The 17,109-nt window shown below is 35.7% G+C and overlaps 1 long non-coding RNA gene across 4 annotated transcripts in view; it reads left to right on the top strand.

Moving 5' to 3' along the window:
- LOC123601030 overlaps positions 1-17,109 on the top strand; it is a 106,635-nt gene that overhangs the window by 26,970 nt on the left and 62,556 nt on the right. For 3 of the 4 annotated variants that reach the window (XR_006713939.1, XR_006713941.1, XR_006713940.1), the window contains exon 2: positions 8,733-8,807. This is a non-coding gene — a long non-coding RNA (uncharacterized LOC123601030). Of the gene's footprint in view, positions 1-8,732; positions 8,808-11,759; positions 11,834-17,109 lie in introns of all 4 variants that reach the window. The other variant, XR_006713942.1, reaches the window with a different exon arrangement.

Here is a 17,109-nt window from a genome sequence, read left to right as displayed (position 1 = left end):
TAGTTTGGTGCTGCAGCTTGGGAACAGGTTTCCATGGACTATCTAAATAAAACATGAATAAGAGTGTAAAGACTGGATGCAAGTGAGGAGGGCTATTAGCTCATAAACTGTGAGAGCTGGAAGAATCCTCAGAGATCATCCGATCACAAGTTTTTCAAAACTTTTTGTTTTATTAACAGAATCTCATTTGACCAAATAAGTTCACATGTGTAATTCTAATGTACAACACTGATAAAATTGGAATTTAATTAGTATAAATTTATCTTATAAATTTAGATTTAAAATAGGCTGTTTTGATGAACACAAATGTCTAAAAATCTGAACATGGAAATTGTAATTATATTAGTTACAATATCCAATTTTATTTCTATATTTTGCTTTGATTGTACTGTTCAGAGAAAATCCTGGATCACACAGTAAGTTGTTATGAATGGTAACTATTTTTTAAAACAGATCATTTGGAACCTTAGGACACTCATCAAATAGTCTATCTAGAAGGGCAGGGAACCTTAACATTTGTCTATTCATGCATGGATTGTAATTAAGACTATTATGAAGCACCTTCTCAGTGTATTACAATGTATGAAGTCCTTTGAGGCTTAAATTTAACTTCATAAAGGCTGACTCTCTCATAAATCTTTTACTGAATGATTATTGTACAATGAGCTACAGACATGGAGATGAATAAAGACACAGCCTTTGCCCTTAAGAAATTTACAGTGAAGAGGGAAAATTAGATTCATTAAAATAAAAGCATCAAAACATCAAAGGTGGACTAAAAGAAGCATGCAGCAATGTATAGACTACAGTGGAGAAACAAAAGAATGACAGAGTAGCTCTGTGAAGTTATGAAAATGAGTTCTATGAAGCTTCCTGGAGGAGGTGACACTTTTACTGTTGTGATGGATGGGTAGGATTTCATCAGGTTGGCAAAGGTAGGGAGAAAACTAGTAGCTGATAAAGGATATTTTGCCTACATGATTGAAAAGATCTCCCACCATTTTGTAACAATTGCTGGGAGAGTAAAACCTTGGTTTGTGAGCATAATTCATTCCTGAAACATCCTTGTAATCCAAAGTACTGAATATCAAAGGGAATTTCCCCATATGAAATAACAGAAACTCAGATGATTCATTCCACAACCCAAAAATGTTCATATAAAAATTATTACAATACTGTAATATAATACAAAATAAATAAAATATAAAATATAAAGAAAAATAAATTAATCTGCCCTTACTTTTGAAAGTCATACTTCATGACTGGTATGAGGGAGACAAGAGAGAGTAGGGTTATTGTGTAGGACAACTTTCACTATCACTAATGGAATCACTGCAATCTATTGGCTCAATGGAATCTATTTCTGCATGGGGGCCATTGTACATGCTCACATGGATGTTGACTACAGCACAGTATTAATAAACTCTTGTCATATACTGTATTTAATGAAATTGGCAATAAGGCAGCAGAGGAGAGGGTATATATCTGCAGGCAGCCTGACTTCGAATAAAGAAAGCATTCCTAAGCTTACTCTTGTACAAAAAAGCAAAGGACTGTCCATAGGTGCTTTGAAGTGAGAGAGAACCGTGGGCTCAGTTGTGATCATTTGACATTGGCCTCACATACTACTTGTATTGCAAGACACCACTTGTTTATCAGGTTAAAATTTATTAAAAATGTTTGCTCGTCTTGAGGAACACTCACAGAACAAGCTACTTGCAACCCAAGGTTTTACTGTATTTTGTCAGAGATACAAAAGTGAGTTAACAAATAATTCTTTTACACTAACAAGAAAGCCAGAGCCTGATATTATTATGCCATGATATATAGTGTGCATTTACTGTACATGTTACTCTACCATGAAGAAAATATGGACCAAACAGAAATGCCCAAGCACTGAGTGATGTTTAATTGTGTATGTTGTCTGAGTGCTTTAGCATGGACTCTGTATGTAAGCAGACATGTACAGGCTGGGATTGAAATAAAAGGTCAATATTACAGCCTAAGCTTTATAGCTAATGACCTACATATAAAAATTCGTATGTAAGTAAACAGAGAAGCAAACTAAACATCATTTTCCAAGTTTATACAAAGATACATTAATATACCAGAGATCAGAATTAGGTAAAACTTTGGCTTATAGTTCATTTTAATGTTCACTTACTCATTTCTAGTTTAAGTATTTAAAAATTGGAATATTTGAATATTTAAATATTTAAAGAGATATTTGTACACTCATGTCTATAACAGTGTTGTTATTCATGATAGTCAAAAGGTGGAATCAACCCAAATGTCCATCAACAGATGAGTGGATAAATAAAATGTAGTATATACATACAATGGAATGTTATTCACCCTGAAAAGGAAGGAAATTCTGACACATGCCACAACATGGTTTATGAGCCTTGAGGTCATTATTCTAAGTGAAATAAGCCAGTCACAAAGGACAAATACTATATAGTTCCATTTATCTGAGGTAGCTAGAGTAGTGATACTCACAGAAACAGAAAGCAGATTGGTGGTTACCAGGGACTGGGGGAGGGGGAAAATGGGGAGTTAGTTTAATGGATATAGAATTTGGACATTGCAAGATGAAATGTTCTGGAGATTGATTACACAACAACGTGCATGTACTCAATACTACTGCACCGTGCACTTAAAATAGCTAAGATGGTAAACTTTTTAAAAATGTTTATTTATTTTTGAGAGAGAGAGAGAAAATCAGAGCATGAGTGGGGGAAGGACAGAAAGAGAGAGAGGGAGATGCAGAATCCCCAGCAGGCTCCAGGCTCTGAGCTGTCAACATACAACCTGATGTGGGGCTTGAACTCATGAATCATGAGATCATGACCTGAGATGAAGTAGATGCTTAACCGACTGAGCCACCCAGGTGCCCCAAAGATGGTACATTTTATGTTATGTGTATTTTACCACAATTATACACACACATAACTAGAATAAAATACTTATGGAATCCCTGCAGCCGCTCTGGAACACAATGTAAAAGTCATGGATTTATTGGCTTTGAGGTGGAACCTTAATTCAGAGCACCTGACCACTTTGCCCACGTGTGCCTAGTGTTGGGGGTGGAGCAGGTCTAGGGCTTTTTCCACCTGACTCTAAGTTCAGAGTTCTTTCCACAATAAAATACTTTGTTTTTATCCTATTTCTATAAGATGAAATAGAAAGCCTATTTGTATTAGTGGCACGCATACAAATAAAGGAGATTAGTACCTATTATGTCTGTGTTGATCTTTGCTTTGTTCTAGCAGATAGAAAAAATACCATGTTTGAGTATGCATTTTGAAAAGAAAGCTAGAAAGATACAGATCTAAAAGAGATATTTACACTTAAAAGGTGCATTAATTTATTCCCATACAAATAATTTAAACAAATAGGAGTTTCTTTTAAACTTGGATGTCTTAAATACCATATGATTTCACTCATGTGAAATTTAAGAAACAAAACAGAAGAACATAGGGGAAGGACAAGGAAAATAAGATAAAAACAGACAGGGAGACAAATCATAGGAGACTCTTAAATACAGAGAACAAACTGAGGGTTGCTGGAGGGGTGTTGGGTGGGGGGGATGGGCTAGATGGGTGATGGGCATTAAGGAGGGCGCTTGTTGGGATGAGCACTAGGTGTTATATGTAAGGGATGAATCACTAACTTCTACTCCTGAAACCATTACTACGCTGTGTGTTAACTGACTTGGATTTAAATTAACAAAAAAACCACTTCGATGCCTTGATTTTTTTTGTCTTATTATGGGTAGGGCACAAATATATTTGTTTGGTTTATCTTAGGTTAAACTGTGGACATAAACTTATATTACAAAAGGAACAAACAAAAGAATGAATTTTATATGAGGCCTGACTTAATTATTGTACAAGAGGTTTTATGGCATTTTAGAAATGAGTGGCACCACTTTCTACAATACTGCATCTTGTAAAACTAAATGGCAGAAAATTAAAAACAGATTGAGAACATGTTTAAACTTAAAAAAAAAAAAACTCTTATACTCCAACACATTTAACCAAATATAGATTAACTCTGGGAAAACCTATAACCACTGCAATTTGCTTAAGTTGTGTTCACATGCCATCACATAACCAGAACAAAGCCTGCGATTATGCAAGTAGTAAATGTAACAGCATTCCTTAAAGATCAATTGTACATGTCACAGTATAATAGTATGTACTTAATTCATTTCATAGTTATATCCACAATCACATTTGGATCTGGAAAGAAATGCAAGGTTTTTTTTTATAGTAATTAAGTACCTGTTAAACGTATTAGAATGCATGAAGTGCTTTGAGGCTTAAAGCTAACCTAATAAAGGCTCCTCCTCAAATGGTTAATGGAAAGACTAGATATCATTAGCATATATTCTGTGGTAGCTTGGTGAACAACTTTCTCCGTGCCTCTCCCTCCCTCATTTTATCTCTGCATTTTTTTGTTTGTTTTTTCTTCTCCTATCCTCCTGCTTACTATGTTTTACCCACCTATCCTTTCATTTGTTACTCATGTACTAACTGTATAGTTGGTTTACAAATGTTCTCTTTGTTCTCAGTGAATGAGTGTGCGAGACAATGAAGTGTGTGGAGAAGCTAAGGGCAGGAAGAGTGACAAATGGTAGATTAATTCTGCAACATGGCTGAGAAGACTGAGGCTTTTGATTTCAGTTGTGGTTTAAATATTGGGAATTGAACAGAACACTGGGAATAGATGTTCACAAAATGAATTTGAAAAGAGGCATTAAAAAAACAGATATTTATTTTAGCCTGGAAAATGTAATGAAGAAATAAGAAGCAATACTTTACCAAATGTAAAGAGAAAGACTCAATCCCTGGTTTTTCTAGAAAGATTAATCTCAACAAGGAACAGATTTGAGAAATATATATATTAATACATCTGATTCTAAGATTATTCTATATAGCCCATGCTTCCTCAAAATCAAACATCTATTTTTAGAATGTAAGTTTCCTGACAGTATGATAAATCTCCAGTTCCCCTGGGGTGGTTTAGGCTAAGGTATTTTGGTTAATGGGAAGTTTGTGTTGACTGAGGCTTGCCAAATAGCTCATATTTTTCACTGGATCCTAATGTTTTGACACTCATAACAAATAATTAACATTTATTAAGTGCCTCCAATAATTACTGATCCCTTAGCAGGCCTTCAAAATTGAAAATACAGGATCAGGATTCTTCAGGCCTCTGTTTGGTATTCCATCATTTTTTAAAAGCATCCCAAATTTAATTAAAGAATCATTAATATATTTTTAAAGAGGCCTGCTTCACTGGTACTTGCACAGTGGCTTTGTAACACACTCCTTATTTTAATGATGCAGTACATTTGTAAAACACCTTGTACATGCAGCTCTGAACATCTTGAACGCAGGCTCTTAGCTTGTTCCTTTTTGAATCCTCAGAATGCTTCTCTGCATACAGTACGCTATTTTCAAAAACACTGAATTTGTGACTTTAGGCTTTTCTTTGCAACAGAGGAAAGAGTCTACATTCCTAAAAGGCTACTTGCTAATGATATTTTGTCAATATGATCTGTGTCCAAACAGGATCAAGAAATATTTGGTCTCGGGTCTTTGGTCTTGGTGGCTCCCAAGTTAAGCATCCCACCCTTCGATTTTGGCTCAGGTCATGATGTTGCAATGTTGAAATGGAGTCCTTCATCAGCCTCCATGTGTGGAGCCTGCTGAAGATGATCTCTCTTTCTCTCTTTCCCCATCTGCCCCTTTCCCTGACTCGCTCTCTATTTATCTCAAAAAAAGAAAAGGAAGGAAGGAAGAAAGAAAGAAAGGAAGAAAAAAGGAAAGAAAGAAAGAAATATTTGCTCTCACTAAGAAAGATATTGAAAACGAAACAAAAAAAACCCCTTATCCTACATTGCTCTAAGCTGCTGAAATCGCTACATTTGAAGTTTCTGGTTCTCAGCCTCAGAAATACTATAACATGGCTGAGGACAATTTAGATAAAGCACAGGCCACTTTTATTAGTAGAGATCAGAAATTATAAGCTTTAATTTGATGGACCTTAGTTATAAAAGAAATCTTATATTTGAATTGGATAGCAGACCTAGTGAAGAAAATAATTTTGACTTATTTTCTTCTCATAGGTACTTAAGTGACATGTGAAACTGCCCTTCTAAGCAACATAAAGACAGCAAGAAAATATTTACTTTCCTTGATTATATTAGTTCTACAATTAGGAGTTGTGTTGGAATATAGCCAAGTAGGAATCAGTTACTTAAGTAAAAATCTATACCTACTCCATTTCTTATCATGATTACATGAGCTTCTCTCTTTTGTGTTTTGAGGAGAGAACAGCCCACGATATTCAACTATTTATGAACTTTTTGGTCAATCACCCAGAAACATAATATTTATATATGAAGTTTGTGATAATCAGTAACCTCATAAAATATGTTTGGTATATGTTATTGTATTTGCTTACTTAGTCAATATTTCTTTTTATAGAAAATTGAATTTAGTTACTTATGCAGTAAATGAATTTATTAGCCTTAGGAAAATTAACTTACCGCTCTATAAATGAACTCCACCATCCTGTAATCAATTCAACACGATGTGTGGGTTCTCTGGTTTAAAAGAACATTTTGAATAGCTCTCCTCTGTAGCTGCCAAAAATTAGTGTTGGCTTTGACAGATTTAATTCAAATACAATCGTAAAGCCTGGAGCCTTGTGTGACAATAGCTTAAAATATAAGACTTTGAGTTAGAGAAGATAAAATCTTGGAGTAGTAATCACCTAAGAGTAAAAACAAACAAAAAAAATCATGAAGACAATGGATAATGTTAAAATTGACTTATTTACTTGAATAACTCAAACTTGAAAGAATAAACTCAAGACAAATGAGAGTACATAACTAAATTCTAAGAGATGTTAAAGGCTTAACCACGAATTAGGTTGAAAAGATTTTAGTTAAATCAATGAAGGATGAAGTCAAGATCAAGGTAGGGAAATAACACTAAACTTCTGAGTTTGCATTAAGGGAAATTAATCTGCTTCTTGACCAAAACATCTTTAGATGCTACCATCAGAGAAGCATTATTGGACTAGATAAAATGAATTATTCTGGCCAGTATAAGAAATCTGCACATGTAAGTAATTTGCTAAATATTTGCAATTAGATGATGACATTTACAACATTTAAAAAAAATTCTAACTTTTACCATCAAACATGCTGTTACAGAATTTCCCTTTCTTGTTTTGGGCAATCCCATAAATTTCTGGTCACTTTTGGGTAAAAAAAAAAAAAAAAAGAAAATCCAGTCCAGTCCAGCACAGTTTAAATCATGTGAACATTTTAAGCTCCTATTCTTCCCTTTGCATAATAATGGCTAACCCTCAGTCCGAGGGTCTCCATGTGAAGAAGGACATAATCAACTTTTTCATTTCTCTCTTGCCTTTTTCTAGGATCAGGGGTGGGGAAATGGGCAGAAGTCATTTTACTTAATTTGTGGTCTTGTAATCCTCTTGGCTTTCAACGAGATGGGTAATGGCCGGCATCTAAATGGTGACTTCTTCATGTAGAACATGTATAAGATCACTGGGGATTTTGGAGAAGGTTTTCCCGCTGAAGAGTTTCATAATGAGGAACCTGATCTTTTCAGATCTTCCTCAGAGACTTATGATTATACTATGATAAAAAAAAAGAATACATCCTGTTTGTGTGAATATCATTATAAGTAGTATTTATTTAATGGTTGACAGAATTACAGTTCCTCTCTTTTTCTCATAGATATATAAGGGCCAATAGAGTGTATGGACATATGCGGCAAAAAGAAATGAAATTCATACATAGTTCACACCTAAGACAATTTTTGTTACTATGTATTTTGAAGTGCTCAGCATGAAAATAACTTTCCCCTCCCCTCAAAAAGAGCCTACTTCTCAGGAGACTGAGAACACTTCTTCCATTTAAAGACAAATCCTTTACTTTGAAAAATAAAATAGGATAGCTTATTAAAAATTCAGTTTGCTACATCTGATTGAAGATTCAGTCCAAAGCCAGTTTGAAAGACTCGCATTTTAATTTTCATGTCTTGGTTTTTAATTATGTATTTATTTTATGCAGCTTTTAGTGTTCTGATATAGTTAAGCAATTGTTGATAGGTGTGTTGAATTTACTAAGACTTCCTTCCTTACTGAAATGATCTATTTCTGTTGAGCTGCCAGTTAAAGATGATCTCACACTTGCTGACACATTATTAGTGAAGGGTTGTTAAAGGAATGTTGATATTTCTTTATACTGTTCATTTTGCTTCTTCATATATCATCCTGACCTTATTTACTTTGCCCTTTGCACACCTTTTGTTTTCTTTGAGACGGACATAGAATATGTGTTCATAAAATCAGTTATGAATTATGGGGGAAAATCCAAACACGAGTTAGCTGTTTTACAACTAACAGACCTTCTCTTCTAAAAATATAAAAATTAAAATTAGAAAGCCCCCTTTTTAGGTCAAAATTTTCTCTTATTCGTGGCGACTATTTTGTGTTTGAGCTACTATATACTTACAAAATGCTCTGTTAAAATTTTTCTAATACTTTATTGTTATAACAATGATTACAATATATCATCTAACTGAAATTATTTTTCAAGTTTTTAATCTACTTAGTGACATCTTGAAATCATTTCATTCATTTATTCATCCTTCTACTTTTTTTCCTAAACACCTGTCATATGCAAGCATTGAGCTAGATCCCGGAAGATGTGCTGGCAGCTTCGAGTCTGAGTGTGGAGATAGAAAAGGGAAAAAAAAAATGTAAGTATAAACCAGAAAATTAGACATTGTGATGAGTGTCTGAAGAAAATAAGCACAAGGCTCTTAACAGCACTTAGTACATTGTAAGTTTGTATGGCAAACTCACCAATCATTTGATGTCAAGTATACGATACACACATACATTCTCACCCCCTTAATAAATCACTATAGTTTACTTAAACTTTTAAAAACTGGGGCGCCTGAGTGGCTCAGTTGGTTAAGCGTCCGACTTCGGCTCAGGTCATGATCTCATGGTTTGTGAGTTCGAGCCCCATGTTGGGCTCCGTGTTCATAGCTCAGAGCCTGAGCCCGTTTCAGATTCTGTGTCTCCCTCTCTCTGACCCTCCCCCATTCATGCTCTCTCTCTGTCTCAAAAATAAATAAACGTTAAAAAAAATAAAAAAAAAACTTTTAAAAACATTCAGTCAAATATAGCCTTTCAATTTTGACATCTGTATTATTTAAAAATTATCCCAGAAGCATCAGTATCACCTGGGTCTTATTAGAAATACACATTTTCAGGTCCCACCCCAAACCTATGGACTCAGACACTCTGGGGTGCTACTCAGAAGTATTTTAACAAGTCCTCCAGCTGACTCTGATGACCATGCTCATGCTAACATTTTGAGAACTACTGATTTAAACTTTTTCTGGAAAGCCTCCCTAAACCCTCCACAGTTGAGTCTAAGTATATAGGCTTCCCATGTGTATTTCCAACACACGGTCAGCAAGCTACAGCCCTTGGACCAAAACCAGCCTCCAGTTTGTTTTCTCTAATAAAAGGTATTGGAGGGGTGCCTGGGTGGCTTTGTCAGTTCAGCATCCGATTTTGGCCTAGATCATGACCTTGTGGTTTGTGGGTTCGAGCCCCGCATAGGGCTCTGCACTGATGGCCTGAGCTTGCTTTGGATTCTCTGTGCCCGCCCCCTCTCTCTTCTCCTCCCCCTACTTGTTCTGTCTCTACCTCTCTCTCTCTCTCTCAAAAATAAACTAACAAAAAGTTATTGAGGAGGGCACTTGTTGGGATGAGCACTGGCTGTTGTATGTAAGCGATATATCACAGGAATCTACCCCCAAAACCAAGAGTGCACTGTATACACTGTATGTTAGCCAACTGGACAATAAATTATATTAAAGAAAGTTATTGGAATACAATCACATCCATTTGTTTATATACTGTCTATGGGTTTTTTTTTTTTTTGTTTTTTTTTTTCAACGTTTATTTATTTTTGGGACAGAGAGAGACAGAGCATGAACGGGGGAGGGGCAGAGAGAGAGGGAGACACAGAATCGGAAACAGGCTCCAGGTTCTGAGCCATCAGCCCAGAGCCCGACGCGGGGCTCGAACTCACGGACTGTGAGATCTTGACCTGGCTGAAGTCGGACGCTTAACCGACTGCGCCACCCAGGCGCCCCTGTCTATGGTTCTTTTAAGCTGCTGGGTGAATGCTGATGAGCCTATTTCCTATCTGCTTCTTTTCAGGAAAGAAAAGAAAAAAAAAAAAAAAGTTGCTTCCTGCTCCAGTACTATAGCATAACACTTGTCACACTAAATGACCATTAGCTGTTTACTTCCTATTTTTTTTATTGCCAGCACTTTTCTGAATTCTAGGCTGCTTTCACAATAAAACAAAGTTTCTGTCCTCACAGAGTTTACATTCTGGGTGGATGGGATAGACTGAATAAATAAATGTAATTTCCTTTAATCAACAACAGGCTTGGAATTGTGGATTGTTCACTATGGTGCCTACACCAGTGTCCGGTCCACACTGGACATTCAATAACTGTGAAATAAATGAATTACCAATGAATAAGTGAATGTATGCGACAAAGTGACAGGAAAGGCAGTTCTGCTTGTACATGACAGTCAAGAATGTAGCTGAGCTGTCTTGGAATTATTTCACTCTTCCTTACTCATAACTAATATCCTGAGATTCTGCATTTAGTGAGCCTCAAACCTCATTTGGTGTTTCAGATTGCACAAAAATTGTTACAGAATTGAGAAAATATTTTTAAAAAGTAACTCTAAAATTTAAAGGAATACATCCTTTTAGGAGAGCAAGCAGGGGTTCACAAATGTGACAAGTACAATGAGTCATGACCATTTCTGCAACTCCAAGAGTTGGGAATCATCACATTCTACCTTGCAATGGTTTTGTAAGATATAAGCTATAGATATGATATGAAAGGATACTCTGGGTCTCGGTTGAGTAGTTCATTATACAAAGCACCATGATAGCATATGTGAAAAATGTTTATCTGTACTGGGTGTGTAGCGATTTTACTTTATGTTGTTTATATCAAGAAGAAATTAGTCTCACATCACTACCAATTATATATCAATCATCCTGATGGTAAAATTCTGATCTAATGTATTACTTTGTTCATAGGCAAATTCCATCTGATTTGGTCAAATAAGGAATTGTATTTTACTTCATCTGTATAAGGGACAATGAAAACTGCTACAAAAGTAAATCAAGGGCTTGAAGTGGTTAGTGACTTTCAGATGGAAATAAGAAAATTACAGCCAGCTGAAGCTTTCTTTGCATTTGGAACCAAATATTAAGTCTACCTATGGTAATGATATCTAGCCAGTGAAGGGGCCAGATTATTCATGCCTACTTTGATTTAGTTTACTATTAAGTAAAATTGAGATGTTCAATGTGTTTTCTAAGTGACCATTTCTAATTATGTGACTAGATAATCAGCCTATTCACAAAAAAGCTCCAGCAGCAACAAACAGACTCTGGTGTGAGGGGGCTAGAGAGATTGTGTGACTCAGTCCCTAATCAAGCACATGGGTATTCAGCACAAAGCTGAATATATAAAGTACATATGAAGTGCTTAGCACAGTGCTCGGCATACAGTAAACACTAAATAAATGACTGCCATTATTATTACCCACAATCTGAAGAGTGAACATTAGAGAGGGACATGTCCTCTGATTCACAGGTAAGAGATGTCACATCTAGAAGGTCGTCTCTTCCTCCAGCAAGAAAAGACTTCTGGAAGTGATATCATTTGAGGTAAGTCATAAATAATAGTTAATATCTGAGAGGTAGAAACAGGAGCAAGTTCAGAGACAGAAGCAAGCTAAGTGCATGCTTTTGCTGCCCTCTGCCTTCTCTTACAATTACTCATCCTGAGTAGAGCACCTTCCAAAGACAACTGAGCCTGGGAGAGGAAAACCAGGTTTTCACTTTGCTGAGGTCTTGGCAGAAGGCACATCTGCAGGACATTACTCTTATCTGGGCCTGCCTACAACTTGCATCCTAGAGAGAAAATATCGTAAACAAATTAGAGCTCTGTGCTTCCTGAAAAGGGGTTGTTCCACTGAGATCTGTGGAGCACTGAGAAGAAAGCTAGCATCTTTCCATCCACATTTGTGGTCTTATAACAACTTACTGGTCTCTCAGGTCCCCATGTTGCTCCCCAGAAGCCAAGGAGTTTGGGAGGGTTCTCATTATCTCTTCAACTAGAACCTTTATAATTGACGAGAGTAGAGGGGTTTTCTGTTGAGGACTGAATAGGTGACCAAAAATCTGAAGCTGGTACATGTCCTGCTCAGAGGGCCAGAGACTGCAGGTTTCCCACCAATTGTGGCATTGGCGTCACCTGAGCTGAAAGCAAAGGGAAAGGAATGCATTGGAGAAACAGAGTGCCCATGGAAAGTCATGGGTAACCATTACTAGAACATAAAACTTCAAAACTTCTAAACTGACAAAGGAAAATGATAACAGTAATTGGATCAAATAAGTAAAGTTTGAAAAACATAAAATGAAAAATATAAAAAATATAAAAGAAAAATATAAAAAAGAAAACAACAATGCATAATGAATAGAGGCATTATTGAATGAATTGTGCTGTATCTGTGCTTTGGAAGTTTATGCAAAATTGAAGAAAATTAATACAAGTTTATATAAGTTGACCTGGAGATATTTCTATGAGGTATTAATGAGTAAAAGAAGCAAAATGTAGAGAATTATATATAATTTGATCACACTTTTATAAAACTAGCAATGGAAAATCTAGATAATTATAAGTTGGTATGCATGAATATATTTGATTGGTTTATGTATAATTATATGAGCATGAAGAAAAATGTATAGTAATAAATACTAGATTTCTAACGTGAATTACAGGGTAGGAGGTAGGGAGGGCTTATATTGACAAGAGACAATGTAGATAAGAGGGGGGATGAGGGAGTCAAGTAACACAGGAAAAGAATAATCAACAGTAATTTGATCAAATAAGTAAACAAAACAAACCATAGTAAAAATTGCATACAAGAATGGGAAACATGTTTATGCAATTAAAATCATTAGGACAAGTCAGTTAAACAAAAAGAAGTTAGGATAAGAAGAAATTTAATAATCACACTTGAGTGTGCGTGTGTGTAGGCACAGGAAAAAACATGGAGAGATAGAGAATATAGAGAACTCTGCACAGAGACAGCAATTTATTTTTTTATGTCCATGGAATATTTTTAAAATCAGTCTTCTGCTTGCTGACAAAGAATAAATGCAAACATTTTATTTACTTTAAAAAATTATTTTTTAATTAATTAACTAACTAATTAATTTATTTATTTATCTATCTAACATTCAAGTTACATAGCATATAGTGCAATAATGATTACAGAGGTAGATTCCAGTGATTCATCCCCTACATATAACACTCAGTGCTCATCCAAATGAGTGTCTTCCTTAATGACCCTTGCCCTTTTAGCCCATCCCCCTACTGACAGCCCCTCCAGCAACCCTTAGTTTGTTCTCTGTATTTAAGAGTCTCTTATGGTTTGTCCCTCTCCTTGTTTTTGTATTCTTTTTGCTTCCCTTCCCTTATATTTATCTGTTTTGTATCTTAAATTCTTCATATGAGTGAAGTCATATGATATTTGTCTTTCTCTGACTAATTTCGCTCAGTATAATACCCTCTAGTTCCATCCAGGTAGTTGCAAATAGCAAGAGTTCACTCTTTTTGATTGCTGAGTAATACTCCTTTGTAGATATATACCACATCTTCTTTATCCATTCATCTTTCAGTGGACATTTGGGGTCTTTCCATACTTTGGCTATTGTTGATAGCACTGCTATAAACATTGGGGTGCATGTGCCCCTTCAAAACAGCACACCTGTATCCCATGGATATATACCTAGCAGTGCAATTGCTGGATTGTAGGGTAGTTCTATTTTTAACTTTTTGAGGAACTTCCATACTGTTTTCCAGAGTGGCTGTACAAGTTTGCATTCCCACCAGCAGTGCAAAAGAAATTCTCTTTCTCCACATCCTCACCAACAGCTATTGTTGCCTGAGTTGTTAATTTTAGCCACTCTGTCTGGTATAAGGTAATACCTCATTGTGGTTTTGATTTATATTTCCGTGGTGATGAGTGATATTGAGCATTTTTTCATGTGTCTGTTAGCCATCTTTTGTCTTCTTTGGAAAAGGGTCTATTCACGTCTTTTATCCATTTCTTCTCTGGATTATTTGTCTTTTGGGTGTTGAGTTCGATAAGTTCTTTACAGATTTTGGATACTACCCCTTTATCCGATATATCATTTGAAAATATCTTTTCCCGTTCTGTTGGTTGCCTTTTTACTTTTGCTGATATTTCCTTAGCTGTGCAGAAGTTTTTATGTTGATGAGGTCCCAATAGTTCATTTTTCCTTTTGTTTCCCTTGCCTCCAGAGACATGTTGAATAAGAAGTTGCTGTGGCCAAGGTCAAAGAGGTTTTTGCCTGCTTTCTCCTCAAGGATTTTGATGGCTTCCTGTCTTACATTTAGGTCTTTCATTCATTTTGAGTTTATTTTTGTGTATGGTGTAAGAAAGTGGTCCAGGTTCATTTTTCTGCATGTCGCTGTCCAGTTTCCCCAACACCATTTGCTGAAGGGACTGTCTTTATTCCATTGGATATCCTTTCTTGCTTATCAAAGATTAGTTGGCCATATGTTTGTGGGTCCATTTCTGGGTTCTCTACTCTGTTTCAGTGATCTGTGTGTCTGGTTTTGCACCAGTGCCATACTTTCTTGATGATTACAGCTTTGTAATATATCTTGAAGTCAGGAATTAGGATGCCTCCAGCTTTGGTTTTCTTTTTCAGGATTGTTTTGGCTATTCATGGCCTTTTTAGGATTATTTGTCCTAGCTCTGTGAAGAATGCTGGTGTTATTTTGATGGGGATTGCAATGAATATGTAGATTGCTTTGGGTAGTATTGACATTTTAACAACATTGTTCTTCTAATCCAGGAGCATGGAGTATTTTTTCCAATTTTTTGTATCTTCTTCAATTTCTTTCATAAGATTTCTATAGTTTTCAGTGTATTGATTTTTCACATCTTTGGTTAGGTTTATTCCTAGGTACTTTATGGTTTTTGGTGCAATTATAAATGGATTGATTTCTTGATTTCTCTTTCTGTTGCTTCATTTTTGGTACATAGAAATGTATCCAATTTCTGTGTATTGATTTTATATCCTGTGACTTTGCTGAATTCATGGAACAGTTCTTGCAGTTTTTTGGAATCTTTTGGGTTTTCCACATAGAGTATCATGTCGTCTGTGAAGAGTGAAAATTTGACTTCTTCCTTGCCTATTTGGATGTCTTTATTTCTTTGTGTTGGCTGATTGCTGAGGCTAAGACTTCTAAAACTGTGTTGAATAACAGTGGAAGAGTGTACTAACAGCAACAAAGACACCACCAGAAACTATGGTACACCACCAGAAACTCCAAGTCTACCAGCTACACAATGGCAATAAATTCATATCTTTCAGTACTCGCTCTAAATATCAATGGACTAAATGCTCCAATATAAAGACATAGGGTAACAGAATGGATAAGAAAACCAGACCCATCTATTTGCTGTTTACAAGAGACCCATTTTAGACCTAACGATACTTTCAGATTGAAAGTAAGGGGATGGAGAACCATCTATCTTGCTAATGGTCACCAAAAGAAAGGCAGAATAGCCATACTTATATCAGACAATGTAGATGTTAAAATAAAGTCTGTAATAAGAGATGAAGAAAGGCATTATTACCATAATTATGGGGTCTCTCCACCAAGAAGTTCTAACAATTGTAAACATTTATGCCCCAAGTGTGAACACCCAAATATAGAAATCAATTAATCATAAACATACAGAAACTCACTGCTAATAATACCATAATAGTATGAGACTTCAACACCCCAACACCCCACTTGCAGAAATGGACAGATCATCTGAACAGAAAATCAACAAGGAAACAATGGCTTTGAATGACACACTAGACCAGATGGACATAGCAGATAGATATATTCAGAACATTTCATCCTAAAGCAGCAGAATACACATTTTTCTCTAGTGCATATCTGGAGATGTTCTCTAGTGGAACATCTCCAGAATAGATCACATACTGGGACACAAATCAGCACTCAATAAGTACAAAAAAGATTGCAATCATATCGTGCATATTTTCAGATCAAAATGCTATGAAACTCAAAAATCAACCACAAAACAATATTTGGAAGATAAGAAATACTTGGTGACTAAAGAACATTCTACTAAAGAATGAATGGGCTATCTAAGAAGTTAAGGAGGAAATTAAAAAGTACATGGAATCCAATGGAAATGATAATACCACAGCCCCAAACCTCTGGGATGCAGCAAAGGGAGTCCTAAGAGGGAAGTATATAGCAATCCAGGCCTTCCTAAAGAAGGAAGAAAGGTCTCAGATACACAACCTAACCTTACACTTTAAAGAGCTGGAGAAAGAACACAATATAAAACCTAAACCAGCAGAATATGAGAAATACTAAAGATTAGAGCAGAAATCAATGCTATCAAAAAACAAACAAACAAACAAACCAACCAGTAGAACAGATCAATGAAACCAGAAGCTAGTTCTTTGAAAGAATTAACACATTTCATAAATCCCTAGCCAGTCTGATCAAAAAAGGACAGGACTCAAATAAAATCAAGAATAAAAGAGGCAGTATCACAACCAACACTGCAGAAATGTAAACAATAATAAGAGACTATCATGAGCCAATAAATTATGTGCAATAAATAGGGGAATCTGGAAGAAATGGACAAATGCCTAGAAACATAAACTACCAAAACTGAAACAAGAAGAAATAGAAAATTTGAACAGACCCATAACAAGTATTAAAGAAACTGAATTACTAATCAAAAATCTCCCAAAAAACAAGAGTCTGGGGCCAGATGCCTTTCCATAGGAATTCTACCAAACATTTAAAGGAGAGTTAACACCTATTCTTTTGAAGTTGTTCAAATGAAAGGAAATGGAAGGAAAACTTCCGA

This window comes from Leopardus geoffroyi, chromosome D1 (genome assembly GCF_018350155.1).
Source record: "Leopardus geoffroyi isolate Oge1 chromosome D1, O.geoffroyi_Oge1_pat1.0, whole genome shotgun sequence".
In the NCBI taxonomy this organism is placed as follows: Eukaryota; Metazoa; Chordata; class Mammalia; order Carnivora; family Felidae; genus Leopardus; species Leopardus geoffroyi.
This window is presented reverse-complemented; position numbering and strand designations above follow the sequence as displayed.